Genomic DNA, 15,767 nt, shown 5'->3' on the forward strand with positions numbered 1-15,767 from the left:
ACAAATACCGTCATAACGCGGGGTATAACAACAGGGCAATGAAACAAAAACAAAAAAGGATCAAAAGAACCGCAGTATAACACACACACGCACGCACGCGTGCTCACGCAAAAGATTATTAAAATAAAACAACAAATGAAAACTATAATATTTTTTTAACGGATAGTTAACCCAACCCAAACATTTCTGTCATAATTTATTCACCTTCAACTTCAAGTTTTTTCATACCTGTAAAAGTTTATTTCTTCCATTGAGCATAAAATAAGTTGTTTAAATAATGTGAGTAACCGAACAATTTACGATAACCATGCATCGACTTCCATAGTGTGGAAGAAATTAGACGAAGTCAGTGGCTACTTTTGTTCATACACGTTTGAATCAACCCTTTGATGAATTAAAAAATTAACCATACTTTTTTTTTTCTTGATTAACTCAAATATTTATCGTAATTGCAGAATTATTTTTGAAAACATTTATGAATACTGAAATACTGAAAAAGAAATACTTATTAAATGTGATTTTAATGATTTCTAATAATCATATATTACATTCAATGAGAAATATAACACTTTTTTCATATAGCCTACGTAATTATTATGCATTTTTTTTAAATAAATAAATTGACATTTATATTTATATTTTCACATCATAAAAATTAATATGGGTGTATAATTGTTATTATTATTATTATTATCATCTTTTTGTTTTGCAAATTACAAGATGGAATAGCTGCTAAAATTGCTCTCAGACTCACTTTAATTAGCCTGCTCTCTCTCTCTCTCTGAGAGACCTTACAGCCTGAGCAAAATGACTTCTGTTTATACTAATTACATGAACTGCCAGTATATGGTGCATTAATTTGAGTGTCTGTGAGGAAAAATTCAACTCCAAACTAGCGTGACACCGGATGGATTTACATTTTTTAGGTTTGGTTTTCACTTGAAAGAGACTGGACCATTAACAGCTCCGGCATCATAAATCAGTTTACAGTAACGGGAAGCACATCACAACCAGCTATAATTTGGATTAGAAATCAAGTCTTTATGGCAAATTATTGAAATTAATGAAATCTCTCCCTGTCAGCCATCACCCACTACATCTCTCTCTTTCTCGCTCTCAAGGGATGACAGGGTTCAGTGAAAACAGAGAGGTGGGTACTGTGAGTCATCCTTGTGAGTCATGTGCTTTGTGTCATGTGTGTATGTGTCTCTAATGGGAAAAGTGAGGAAGTTTCATGGCAATTAAAGAGCCGAAATGGAAAGAACGCACTGAACATGCAAAAAATACAAAATTAATAGAGCATTACAGCCCTCTGTGGTAAAAAAGAAAAAGAAAAAAAAAGACCTATTTAGATCAACGTGTTCGGCATTTTGACTAATGTAAAGTGCAGTTTCACTGAATGGCCACAGGTGTCAGTGTTGTTATATTTTCAAGAGCAACCTCAAGGACGTGCATTAGAAATTTCTCTGCATAGTTTTTTATTTCACTTCCGCTTGACTAGAATATGCATGTATTACATATATGAAATCTTGAAATGTATTACACTCTTAAAAAAACGTATATGGAGGAGGTTTGGAAATTAAAAAACTTGTTGAGACAAAGAAAAAGCCACAAAGTCTAAGCAGCTTCGATCAAATGTGATTCAAGGGGTCAGTTTTCCATAATTTTACTAAGTAAGATTTCTAAGAATCACACGACAGTTCTGCACATGCATGTATCAGTAATACCAACACCAGTTTACTCCTTTTCAATTAAAATGGCCTTTTCTGACAGTGTGAGGCAAATAGGAGGAAAAAAGCATCAGGAGATTGAAAAATGTACAGAGAGAATGAAAGAGGGAGAGAGAGCAAATGAAAAGAGAAAACGTGGAAGGACGCAAGAGAGTCAGCCAGCTCACACTGATGTTGGAGTAAACATCTCCATTTCCCTAGCAACATGGCATCAGCCAGGCATTTAAAGGGACAGGAGCCCTAATTCACCTTTTGTCTGAATTTCGCATTTATGGAAGTGCTTCCTGTCAGCTCCACAGAGCGTAACAACACCTCCCTGATATCACACATACGTCGTTCAGATGTTAATTCGAGGTATGCGTTTTTATCTGGAATAATTTTTTGCTCATGTGCGATATGTATCTAAAACATTTCAAGTTGGGATCATTTATGACTTACAGTGACTGTGAATTATTATTATTTATTATCATTATTATTATTTAAAACCAATATGCATCCTAAATTAAAACTGTTGCATATTATGCTATATTGCACTCTCAGAAAGAAGTACAAAAACTCACCAGGACGGTACCTTTTGAAAAAGTACACTTTTGTACCTTCTACAACCCTAAAAGGGTGCATTTAGTGTATTAAAAGGTACATATTAATAACACATATGCACATTTTGAAAGTGTATCAGCCCAGACAGTGACAATTTGAAGGTACAATACTTCAATATATACAGTAGTACTAAAAGCTTACATTGTAGTAATTGTTCAGTACTACTGTAAATATTGATGTACCATGTATATCCCATTCATTCACCATGAATGGAATTTACAGGGTACTTCCAAAAGGGGGGTTGATGCCATAGAAAAACATTCTTGGGTCCCCCAAAGAAGAAAGAAGTTTCTTCATGGAACTATAGCAGGAAAACGAAGAACCTATATTTTTGGTGCCAATGGTGCCATGTCCAAAAATTATTTGAATCTTTTTAATACTGATACTGAATTGCTGCACTATGCTAAAGTAATACTGAGGGACAGACGTGAGGGAGGAGGGGGAGAGTAGATATCAAGGCGGGAGGAGGGAGAACGAGAGCAGAGAAAAGACTTGGAATACAGATGAGCAAAGCGGAGGTGGGAAAGGCTGGGAGTTTTCTGCAGGTGAATTCACAACACCAGGGGGCTTTTCCTGCCCCCTCATTTATCCATCCCTCTCCCTCTCTCTCACACACTCCTGTTCTCTCCCCCACTCTCCCCTGGGATATAAAGGGGAGGTGGGTGATCGGCTGAAGGCAACTTTTTAAAAGTAATGAGAGAAGAGGTGGATGATGGTAAAAGAAGGGATGAAGTGGTCCAGGTGACACATGGGGAAAGAGACAGCGATTAATATGAGAGAATTAAATGAAGAGGTGGAGAAGGTGCAGCAAGAACTATGAGCAATGCAGAGCTAATGCAGTGAGAAGAACCAGGAGGGAAGAAGAAAATGAGACATAGGGTTGAAAAACATGACGTTTGAGATCGAGAGGGTTATATAGAACCTGTGACGTATGTATCCCAATAACCTCAAGTCTCTGAAAGCTTTTTAATGTTTAATTCACATTAACAGCTCTTGGGAGGAAGAAGCGAGAGATAGAGCGACTGAGAGAGTGAGACAGAGAAGAGAGAAAGAGAGGATAGCAGCAGAAATGCTGGACTTCACATGACGCAAAAGAGAGAGGAAGTATGTTTAATTTACAAGCTACTCAAATATGCACTAAATGAGGAAGAAACAACTTTGCTTAACTTAAATATTAAATATTATATCAATTATTCATGGTATATATATATATATATATATATATAGAGAGAGAGAGAGAGAGAGAGAGAGAGAGAGAGAGAGAGAGAGAGAGAGAGAGAGAGAGAGAGAGAGAGAGAGAGAGAGAGAGAGAGAGAGGATCCAAACGTCTGAGACCTCATTTTCTGTGTTTAATATATACAAATATACATTTAACACTTCAGAAATAATTTCTGGTTATTATCAGTGTTGAAAATAGTTATGCTGCTTTTTTCGTAATTAACTTTTTATTGTCTTTCAAACACACACAAAAATAACATAATTGGAACAAACAATCAAGGAAGAAGGAATAACAGATATATTGCCAACAATTTGATAGTCTGACAAAAAAGAAGGAATAAATAAATAAATAAATAAATAAACAAGAAAAATATAAATCTAAATGCTTCATAATTTTGAGGAATTGCTCAAAATTTTGGGGTAATATTTTTATTCAGGGATGAATTGTTTAAAAGCGAAAGTAAAGAAATGTATAATGTTACAAAAGATCCCCATTTCAAATAAATTTCTTCTCATCAAAGAATTCTGAAAAATAAAATGCATTACCATATCAACAAATATATGAAGCAACATCATTGATAATAATCATAAATGTTTCTAGCAGCATATCAGCGTATTAGAATGATAGAGTGATTGAAGGATCACGTGACACTGAAGACACTTGCAGATCCCAAGCTTTTGCCCAGTAATTATCAAAAATATGATTTAATATGAATAAAACAATCTAACCACACTATATACACTCCTATTACACTGCGTTCTGTTCCTTATGCATAATGTTCCACTACATATTGAGTTCTTCTGTCACTGACTGCAATGCTAGTGGATGACACACCCAAGATTTCTCTTTTGCATATATAGTGCAGTGATTTAATATGTATCATGTTAAAGGAATATCACATCTGTCGACAGTTACTGGTCACACTGTGCTTTCACAGCGGTCCAGATTGTTCTTTTGATGTATAATGAATGAACTTGTATCAGAGAGAGAGTGTGTGTGCATGTGTGGATGTGCTGGGCGATCCGGGCGGGTGTGGTAGGAGGAATAGAAATGTGTGCATTTGGGGGTCTGAAGGTGTGTGTGTGTGCGCGGGGGTGGAGGGGGTTTTACCAATCAGAACCCACTTGCCTCTCACTCGTCCTTCTTTTTCACTCGTTCTCTCCGGCAAACCTCATTATATGCAAGTCAGCCAAGCAATCAGAGAGAGAAAACCCAAACTGGGCTTAGGCATGCAGGGATTTCTGCATGAGTCAGAGAGAGAGAAAGAGACCTGGTAGGTGGGAAGGGTTGAAAAGAGAAGGGAGGCAGAGGATAAGGGAGGGGTGTGGGCTTGTTTTGTATTGATCTGAGTGCATTCTGTGCGGCGAATACAGAGCGAGTCACAAAAAAAGAATGTGAGAAGGGAGACAGAGATGGAGGGAGCATTTACTGTCTCCTGACATAAAGTCACGCCTTCTGAATCAATCTTCAGAAAATTCTGATATCATTTTCGGCATCACTAGCAAATTGAGGAACATCTGCAAATGTGGGGAGAGAGAAACAATACAGTGACAATGTGGAGAGACACGCGAAAAGCAGGGAGAGAGAGAAAAGGGAGGGAGGTGACAGTTTCTGTGGGGGCGAAAAAATTGGAGAGGGAGGAAGAGAGCAGGATGAGAAGGGTGGGCGGAAGTGACAACGAAATAGAGAGCGAGAAAAAGAGAGCGAGAGGAAATAACAAAATTCTGCATCTCTTCTTGTTATTTTTAACGAAAGCTTTAACAAACAGCACATTGCAAAATATGCCCACACATGACCAACAATCTGTCGAATTTCTTTTTGAAATCATCCATGCATAGATTTCCATTCACATTAATGATCTGTGCTATATAATCCTACATCTGTATGTTTTAAAACAAAGACATTTGGAGGTCAGGATGTTCTTGAAATAAAAAAAAAAAAAAAAAAACTTCTCACAGCTGGAAGAAACTCATAAACAAATAGGAATCAACTAAGTAAAAGATGGATGGATGCAGAGAGTAGTCTGGGATGACAAAAAAGGAGTTCTTGATGAGGAGATAGGCCTCTGAAAATAGAAGCGGAAGTAAATGCAGCCTCCCAAAGACTCTTCCCACTCAGCGTCTAAGAGAGTTATTTTCTGTCCTCTGCTCTGAAATAAAAGAAATTGAATCCAGCAGTGAGCTTCCTGCAATTGAAGATGTGTGCATTTCTCTCTAAATTCAAAAAGGAAGGCATGTGTTCACCCGAAATGCCCTGCCGAAGTTAAGAAAGGGGTCTGTGAAACAACTAAATTCATGTTTTATTAAAGAAATGGGATTTCCAAAACCGCAAAGCTATGTTTGATATGGTCTGAATATTGCAAAATAGCTTGTGTCAAAAGTCCAACTGGACAGATGAAATTCAAGTCACTTATATTACAATATGTTCATGAATTATGTCATCCAATCTAACATTTCAATCAATTTTAGCAATTTTATAGAGTAATTAGTATTGGTGATGCTGGCCTTCAACAAGACAAAACTCCATAACAGTTTTGAAAGTTGTAAGTTGTGACAATTACATGGTGTTTAAACCATTGTAAAGGATGCATCTAAAAACACATAATTCCCTACTATAAAGTAGGTGAAAAACAGTATGTGGCAAAAGAAGCATGTCTGAATTCACAGTACTTAAAAAAATTGTAAGCCAAAAGTTACCTAGATTTCCTGCGAGATTCTGAAGTGTGCATACTATAAACACTGAGGCCATGGGAGAGGATTCATGGTTGGCACTGAAGCGACGCAACTGATGCTGGTAGGTCACGTGATCTGTCAACATGGAAAATATAGTGAGTTCAGATTACATCTACAGTGGGTAAAATAAGTATTGAACACGTCACCATTTTTCTCAGTAAAATATTTCTAAAGGTGCCGTTGACATGATGTTCACCAGATGTTGGTAGCAACCAAAGTAATCCATATATACAAAGAAAGAGAACAAATATGTTCTGAAATTAAGTTCTACTTAATAATATGGGAATGACATAGAGAAAATATATGGGACATATGAAGAAAGGGAGGTACAAAAAGGCCAGGAAAGCCAAGACACAAGCTGAAATCTATCAGTAATTAGAACACAATCCTGCCCCTTGTTAGTGGAAATTAGTATTAGCTGGTTCAGTCCCAACACCTACAGTACCCGGATAATGATGAAACTAATTTCAGCAAAACAATGATCCCAAACACAGCCAATTGGTTTCAGAAAAAAAAAATAAAGCTGCTAGAATGGCTTAACCATTGGCAACCAATCACCTGATTTGGATCCAATAGAAAATAAAAACTAAAGATCAGAGTTCATAAGAGGCCAACCGAACCTTCAAGTTTTGAAGACTCTGTGGAAGAATGGGCCAAAATCACAGTTTCTCCATACAGGAGGCATATTGAAGCTGTCATTACAAACAAAGGCTTTTGTACAAAGTATTAAATCAATTTTAGTACTTCAGTACTTTTTCCCTCCGTCATTCCATTTTATTACACATAACTTAATTTATGAATTTATTTGTTTAATGTGCATTTACTGTATGGATTACTTGGGCTGTTACGTGTTCAGTACTGATTTTATCCGCTGTATGTTACATGCATAGTGCACACATACTTTTGAGATGTTGCAAAACAATTATGTATTCAAAATAAGCACCCTACTTAATCAAGAGAGTAGCCTATATGTGGTGTTGAACACAGCCAGAGTCTATCCCTTACATTCTCGTTTCCATCTGGTAAATTCAATATGGTGTCTAACATAATATGCAGGTATTCATCGTGAAAATACTGCAACACATGACCATCTGCTGAAGCACTAAAGGTTCACGTGTGTTCCACAAATAGCATTTTTTTCCTTCAGCGTAAATGTTTCACCTTATACTTTTTCATTATTGAATGTCTATGCAGAAATTAATTCAAGTCCTCAAAAACATTGAAATATCTCTGGTAGTAAAAAGGGTTTATAAAGTATATATATATATATAATATATATATAATGTATTCATTAAAAACTAACAATTCATTAAGGTGCCTAATGGTGGTTTTAGGGTGGTTTTAACAGGTTAAAACACAAAAGCATAACGCATTCTCATGTGTAAGTTGGCAGCACGTTATTAAATTCAAGTTATTCTTGTTTAAGTAATATGTTCTCTAATATATTATTCTAAATAAGTTGATATGTGCACAGCGAAAGTTCGAAAAGCTGCAAACTTCCTCAGGGACGTACCCCTTGCGGGGGCACGCGGTGTATTCCGCTGTCTCTATCATCCCACGTTCAGGAGGGAGAATACGAGCTACCCGTCTGACACGTGCGTTACGTCTCAGGGTTCCCCAAATCACTATCCAGAATTGGTCATGAGACGTAGACTACCGGTTGTACGCATTTGCGTGCTCTCGGCGCACTCAGAGATTTCAAATCGAGTTACACTTGTATTGATTTCTGGAGGCTGATCAATCATCTGCCGCTTTGACTGCTTCCCTTTGACGTCTGTCTGAATAACTAAACGCATCTTCTCGAGAATGATTCAGCGACGCGATCCGCAGAGCGCTTGCCGACGTTCTGCGCGTTATAGGATTCAAATCGGTTTATTACGACAGCCGAATGGCGGTCGACATTTCTGCTGTATCAAACACAAGTAATTAGACCGCGATGTTCCGTTCTTGCTGGAGAAAAGGGCGTCCGCACTGAAACGCTACACTCTGGTAACCAAAGGGTGCATGGCGCGCGAGGAATCACGACTCACGCAGCAGGATAATATATATAAATCCAAAATTTTTATTCATTATACAGTATGGATATATTTGTATAAAATGTTTAATGAAATAAAAGAACAACTAAACGGACACCATATATTGCTTTTCAAGGTGCTCTTAGTATAGGAGAGACTGAGGGGTGCTGTAATAGCCTACGTTGTTTGATCATCTGTAACAGGTGTTTTTGTGCCAAGTTTCTCAAACTTTGATATTTCCAAATATATATATATATATATATATATATATATATATATATATATATATATATATATTAGGTGCTATTAGTAAAGAGGGCTGTTTTTACCACTTGTAACACTAACTGAAAAAAATCATAAGATGTGTTCATTTGTGTTTAAACACTTTAAATCAAAATGGTAATATATATATACAGTATTCAAAAGTGCAAAAGTGCAAAAGACTTAAAACTCTCAACTATAACAGCATGTGTTTATGCCATAGTTTTGGTAAATGTGGCCTATACGCAGTATTGTGTGAAATTTTTGGGTCCAGTAGAAGTACATTGGAAAGTGCTATAACTTGATCAGTCATAATATTTGTTATATATTGGTTTAAAGAAGGGAACCTGATGATTCAGATGATAGTTCTGTCATTTAACATTCATTAATTGTTACTTGTATCTTTTTAAACTGATGGTGTTTCCTCGTCTCCGCTACATCAAAACCAGACCAGTTTTAATCATCATAAATGTATTTGGATACATTTTCAATCGTGAGAGTTGAACTGGAAGGTTCAGAAGAAGGAACAAGGATACATAGTCTATATATAATCATTCTGTGCTCGTTTAACTGAGCATTATGAGAATCCAAACTCTCCTTGGTCTTTATAAATAGCAGCCCCGTCAATGACGTAGTGCACGCGCGTAGTTGAGTAGGTGATGCTTTTTAGTGAATGAGTCCCCCTCCCTCTCCAGCTTACTAGTACTATCAGATCTCTATAAAAAGCGCACGGTAGATGGAAAAGCGCTTGAGAGCTGGTTGTTTCTACCAGGAAAAAGAAGACAAGATGAGCGTGGCGAGTGTAGACAGTGGCCCATATGGAGACACTCGGGCGAGAAAGAACTTCTCATTACGCAGTAGCTACACCGAGCCATCCTACTGGAGCGCCAACATCTAATAGACGAGGTACTAGAAAACGGACAGTCGTCAGAAAATCGACTGCATTTGAACAAGGACTCCAATATTTCAAGGTAAGAGTGATTTGACACTGTTTGGTTGAAAATGGCATGGTGATAGCCAGTTTATTCATTTAGAAATTACCTGAAGGTTGCCTAATATCGAAGTCCTAGAAGTTTTTTATTACCCAGATAAAAAAAACGTATGCGTGTTTATTAAAATATGTACGGTATATTGCAGACGACTTGAAACTTGCTGCAGTGTGACTCACTTTTCTCGCACGTGGGCAGCATGAAGACCCTTTAAAGAGAACAGTCTGCTGGACAATGCAGTTGGTTCTGAAAAAGCTTGCTTTCACTTGTTAAACTAAGGAATATGATTAAAAAAAGATTAGCTATACATTTGTGAAGCTTGGATTTGTATTATTATGAATTATACAGCTGCCTCATAATGCATCGACTTTTAGGGAATGCCAGACATGTTAATATTTTTGAAACGTGTATGTATTTATATACCGTGAAGTACGTATATTATTGAATCTCGCTGTAAGTGAAGCATCTCATTTATAATGTCATCCCAATATTCGCTGGAAACTCTCGTGAATGTCTGACACCGGGAGATTTTCGGTAGAGATGACTTTCGTCGTAGTTGCCAGGTCCTGACAGAAAAAAAACACATTTGAAACACATAATATGAATTAAAACTGGGAAAGTATTCCGTACAATAGGCATCGAAATAAAAGAGTAGTTTTGTAGGAAAGGAACGATTTCTTCTGCCGTTCATCTGAAGAGGAGCTGAAACGCTCCCTCTGCTCCCCAAAATCTTCGTTTAAACAGATAGCGACATAGGCGTGTATGCTATGAATTTCCTTCCTACCTAACGTTTCCGTTCACCTTTTTTTTTAACACAGATTCTGTGACGTGTATTCAGGCGTTGAAGTCAGGCCTGCGTCACTCTTGCGCACTTTGCAGATGATTCGTAGTCACCTACTGTAACCCTTTAAAGAGACAGCGCGCTCAGCTGCAAACACACACACACACACACACACACACACACACACACATAAGCGACTGCAGCACAATCCTTTTATTTTTCGCGGGGTTGTTAAAGAAGGGAGTGGGCGTCCGTTTTCATTAATTTAATTAATTGATGATAACGTAATTCATTCTTTGCAATTTAATGAATGTACAACAGAATTAGCATAGCCAGCGACACTAGTGACCAATATGTTAAGCTGAAATAAGTACACAAAATTATTTTAATTCTTAAAGGAACGGTGCACCGAAAAATTAAAATCCTGTCTTTTGTTTTACTAACCCTAATTTATTTATTATTTGTGTCTCTGAGGGTGTCAATTCATTACATTCTGCCTAACTTCTCCTTTTCGTTTTAGGATGAACTATTTCTTTACATCATCACCTTGAAGCTTATTTGAGTAGGCTTTACAAAGAAAATACCATTTCAGTCTTTCTACTTCAAAATGAAATTTCTGAGTGAAGATTGTTTATACACCACTTTTTCTTTTAAAGTAATGCATTATGAAACAAATTATTTTTAAAATATTTGATAATAGCTTAAGCAGCCATATATTTAACCAAAATTATGTGAAACATATCGGATTAATATATTAAAAAGGTCATTCATTAGAATAAAGCAGAGTAAAGCTGTGTTTTCAGCACCATGGACAGCAGATATTACTCTCAAGTCTACATCCTTCTTTCAGAACCAAATGCATTTAAGCAGTCTAACATTGGGCTGCCAGTAAGAGTCACTAAGTATCAGGTAATATATGGTGAATAAAACATAATCGAAAACTTTCAGGAAATGGAACGACTTTCAAGGGGTTCAAGCCTGCATGTACGTCACTGACCCGGCAGCGAGGCTCAAGGGAATCAATACAACCAAGAACATTCTGCTTGGGCAAACCTACGCCCTTTTCAATGAAATAACTTAAATTCATATTCAAAACGTATAATATTAAAGCAATATTTCATCTATCTAAACGCATTTGTTTGAGTTCTGCTGTGTTTTCTGTAACACTTCTCTTTAATTGCAGTAGGTGTTCTGTCTCTCCATGTGAGCTGAATTCCTCTCTGTGTCGCCCAACATGAGTCTCTACCAGTATGCCAGCACTTCATGACCTTGGCTCTAGACTGCTTACTGCTTATGGAGTCCAACAGTACAGTAACAGTCTACAGTCATGGCTACTGAAGTCTGGCTCCAGCATCATTAATAAAGAAGGGTATCATCTGTATAACTCAGGTTGTGATTGAAAAGGGAAGGCTGCTAAAATGCACATGCATGCATTCATTGCACATATTCGGCTGTGACAGCAAACAGTTGTGTAAATCTGAGCCTGTATTGGGGAAGTCCTGTGCTATGGAGGCATTGCGTTTCATCGAAACAAGCCAATAGGCTCGCACTATTTCCAGTTACCATGCCAACACCCCCTCCTCCCTACTTCTGCTGTCTCCATGGTGACCGTGGCTTTAGATTGTTACTGTAGTGTTGGCACGTGGTAACAGTCTACAGCCATGGTCGCTAAGGGGCAGGTGTTGTATCGTCAACTGGAAGCATCAGAAAATGATTGCATAAAACCAAAATGCATGTGAAACTGTAACATGCGGATGTTTTTCTAAGAAGCACTTACACAATGATTTGATTTTAGAAAGTAGGTCAAAGTCTGAATTGATTTGTTTATATCTTTCCCTTCTTCTGAAACTCTGTTAAAAGACTCTTTCCGTCGATGTGAAAGTAAGCATGTTTTTCTCAGACTGAAGCATCAAAGCTACACTGTGATTCTTGATTTGTGACTGAAAACTTTATTCTTTGCACAACATACATTAAAAACATCAATACAGAATGTAATGAAATAATGAACTGTAGAAGAATATACAATCATTTGTCTCTAATGTTTTCCTGATGATTCAGTTTGTTCCCTGATGGCCAAGTGATTCATTCTAATGTGGAGTGCCAATGACTGCTCCTTTTTTTCCAGGCAATTTCCTGTGGAACAGGGAGAAGCAGTTTCAATTAGGATAGAGTGACAGAATATGTTTGTGTAACTGATGAAAGCTGTACATTTTCTTTTTACCGGTGACATGCAGTGACATCTGGGACAGATACTCAATACAGTGAGTAATTAATACATATTAGAAGGGATGTGTTGTTTCAATTAATTTTTATCTGCAGCAATGGTGTGCAATAGGATATGGCCCAAAAAAAATAAAAAATAAAATCATATTTAAGTTTAGCAGTCAGACATCGCCCTCTGGAGGAGAGAGTTTGTAGTTGTGGAAAACAGTCTGTGGGCTACGGTTTTGTGGTACCATTGTAAAAAAAATTTATATGAAAATTTGAGTAAATAAAATCTCAATATCCAAAAACAATTGTTTTGGTTTTAACATTTTAAATTATGAAATTTTTCATAGTTAAAATTTTTTTAGCCAGGGCGATCTACATTTTAAGCATTTTTTGGATTATGGATTCAAGTAAAAAAAAAAAAAAAAAAAAAAAAAAATCAAATCTAAACCATGATGATTTTTTATTATTATTTAGCATACAACAATAAATAAAGCCACTTCCTACACATACATTTGGTTTAAAATATTTTCTCTATTGTTTTCTAGCTTCAGTAGACATACACTTAAGAATTACTGAATATTGTTGACTTTTTTGTTTGACAAACTTTCCTTAATATTTTATAGCAGTTGTTTAAATTAATTAAATATTTTTGCCCAGGGTTATTTACATTTAAATCAGCTTTTGATCATGGATCCAAGTTTAAAAAATGACAAAACACTTTGGCAGACAATAATAAATAAAGTCACTTTCTACACATAATTTTGATTAAAAAAAAAAAAAAAAAAAAAAAATATATATATATATATATATATATATATATATATATATATATATATATATTTTTTTTTTTTTTCTAGCTTCTGAAACTTGTTGCCTTTGCATGATAAACTTGTGACGGTCCTAAATATTTTAAATGTGGCTTTGAAAAATAAATAATAAATAAATAAAAAATATGACATAAGTCTTTTTCTCTTTCTATTCCCCCCCCCAGGGTTATAACATTTTTTAAGGATTTTTGGATCCAAGCATTATCGGTCTCCATTTGAATTTTTTTTTTACACATTTTTTTCCTGGGTTTAAATTTAATAAAAAAAATTTTTTTATAATTAATCTAGTCTAAACCATGTCGAGCATTAAAAAAGTTATCTATTCTTCTATGTTTTATCAAATATATATTTTTAAATTTACTCTTGAATCTTTCCGAAAATTGTTTCCTTATGTATGCCAAACTTGTGACTTATTTGTTGCTGAATGATTAAAAGTAAATGTTGATCTCGCAAAACAAAGTGAATACTTTGAAAAAAAAAAGCAATGAGAAGTTGATAAAGACTCTTTTCCCTACAAGTAAGAGACCATGTGCTGATACTTGAACCTCAGCACATAAACTCTTACTGTTCAGGGCTAAGGGCATTGTGCAGGGACGGATGGACGGACACACACACACACACTGATTCACAGCCACTCTAAGAATTATTAATCACACATTCAGCCTCTAAAAGAAGATAAACGTGGCAGTGTCAGACCTTGAAACAGAAAAGCAGAAAAAATAATGCAAGACATAATCAGCAACATGTTTTGCCCTAAAAAAAGTTTAAATTCTGTATTTTTTTAAATCTGATTTTAAGTTTTTTTTTAAATCAATAAATTATTTCCATTTTAAAAGGACAAAGACAAACAGACAAGATACATTAAAAGCAGTGATTAGAAATGTGAAGTATAGTCTGTGATTTATCAGTTCCACTTCTAACTGACCCAAACATGCCCCTGTAACAACTAGACGCACAAGAAGGAACAGCCAAACCACAATAATTTGAAGGTTTTTGTCCAGATCAAAGCATTTCCTCTTCACCAAAACCTTGTAGGTCTCACCAATGATAACACAGAGAGTTCCTGTAGCTCAGAAAGAAAGAAAGAAAGAAAGAAAGAAAGAAAGAAAAAGAAGACATGAGTTTGGGAAGTTGAGAAGTCAGGAAACTAACTTTGGCTTATGATACGCACTGTCCACACAAACAGGAAAACCATGAAGTGGCAGGACCGTGTGTTTGGATCCGGCTGGGAATAAATAATAAGTAACTCAAACCATACTATGCTGGATGAATTCCTGAATTCCTGGTTATAAAACACAGCCTGACCCTCTAAAAAAAAAAAAAAAAAGCCAACATAGCAACAAAACAATCCCTAATCATTTCCTCACTACAGAACATTAAACAGTTTTCAATGGAAAAAAATTCCTCGTTCGTCATCCTGTCCTAGTCTTGTCTTGTCTGTAAATATGGACCATGTGCTTCATCAAACTGACAGAGTGGCATCATAGTTATTCTTTAGGTTAAATAACCTTGGGAAACTCCCTCCACCTGCTTAGTAACTGCTGAGATCTGATTGGTCAGTTCGGCCACACCAGCAAAACAGTATCTACTCAGTGACCTCTTCACCACAACAAAATTTCCTGGAATTAACCTTCATCTGCTCTTCTGGGAAACCGCATAAGTACCTTTCAGTCTTCTTCAAATATTAAAGGCTTTGATCCACTCTAAAGCATCATTTCATTGTATTATAATGGTTTAAGCTAGTCTGTTAATAAATACATAGACAAATACAAATACATACATATATATACTGTGTGTGTCTACAAATTAAACCATGTTTGTCTGTACGATACAATACATACATGACTCCAACATGTGACAAACTAGATACCCAATTCATCACAGCTCCAAAATGCATCACTCTCCCAAAATTCTCCCATAAAGATGTAGACATAAATATTCCAGTATGAAAGCAAAAATAAATGCAAAATTCCAGAAATAGTGTGATATAGTCCATTAAATCAGATTTCAGGATGAGAGAACATAAAAGAATGTTTAACGGCGCAGGATGAATCTACTGAGTCCTACTACTCTTATAAAAATGTTGTAGCTCCGCCCATATTCTCAAAACCACACCTTCCCCATTCCTCAGAAAATAAAAAAAACACCTCCTGTAACTTTTAACACAGGTTGCTGGCATCATCCTGCCTTCTACTATAGGCCACCAGAGTTAAAATATAGCCTGATACACCACTCACGTCTATCTTTTCCAGACATTTCTTACACAACTCTCCCTCTCACCCCTGACCACTGCTGTTGTGTAAGACCATGGATTCCTGAGGCCGGGAGTCACGGAGCTGTTGTAAAACTTACTGGCAAGAGGGAGTTTCTGTGTTTCTCCTCTTCTCTTGTCTTCCATTTAT

General features: G+C 36.3%; 1 long non-coding RNA gene across 1 annotated transcript; it reads right to left on the reverse strand.

The window, feature by feature from the left end:
* Nucleotides 1-12,253: 12,253 nt before the first annotated feature.
* Nucleotides 12,254-15,767, reverse strand: LOC127966500 (uncharacterized). Its single transcript, XR_008155636.1, has 2 exons — nt 14,537-15,767; nt 12,254-14,428 (listed from the first exon to the last, which is right to left on the reverse strand). It is a non-coding gene; the product is annotated as an uncharacterized LOC127966500 (long non-coding RNA).

The sequence above is a fragment of the Carassius gibelio genome, chromosome B10 (assembly GCF_023724105.1).
Source record: "Carassius gibelio isolate Cgi1373 ecotype wild population from Czech Republic chromosome B10, carGib1.2-hapl.c, whole genome shotgun sequence".
Classification (NCBI taxonomy): Eukaryota; Metazoa; Chordata; class Actinopteri; order Cypriniformes; family Cyprinidae; genus Carassius; species Carassius gibelio.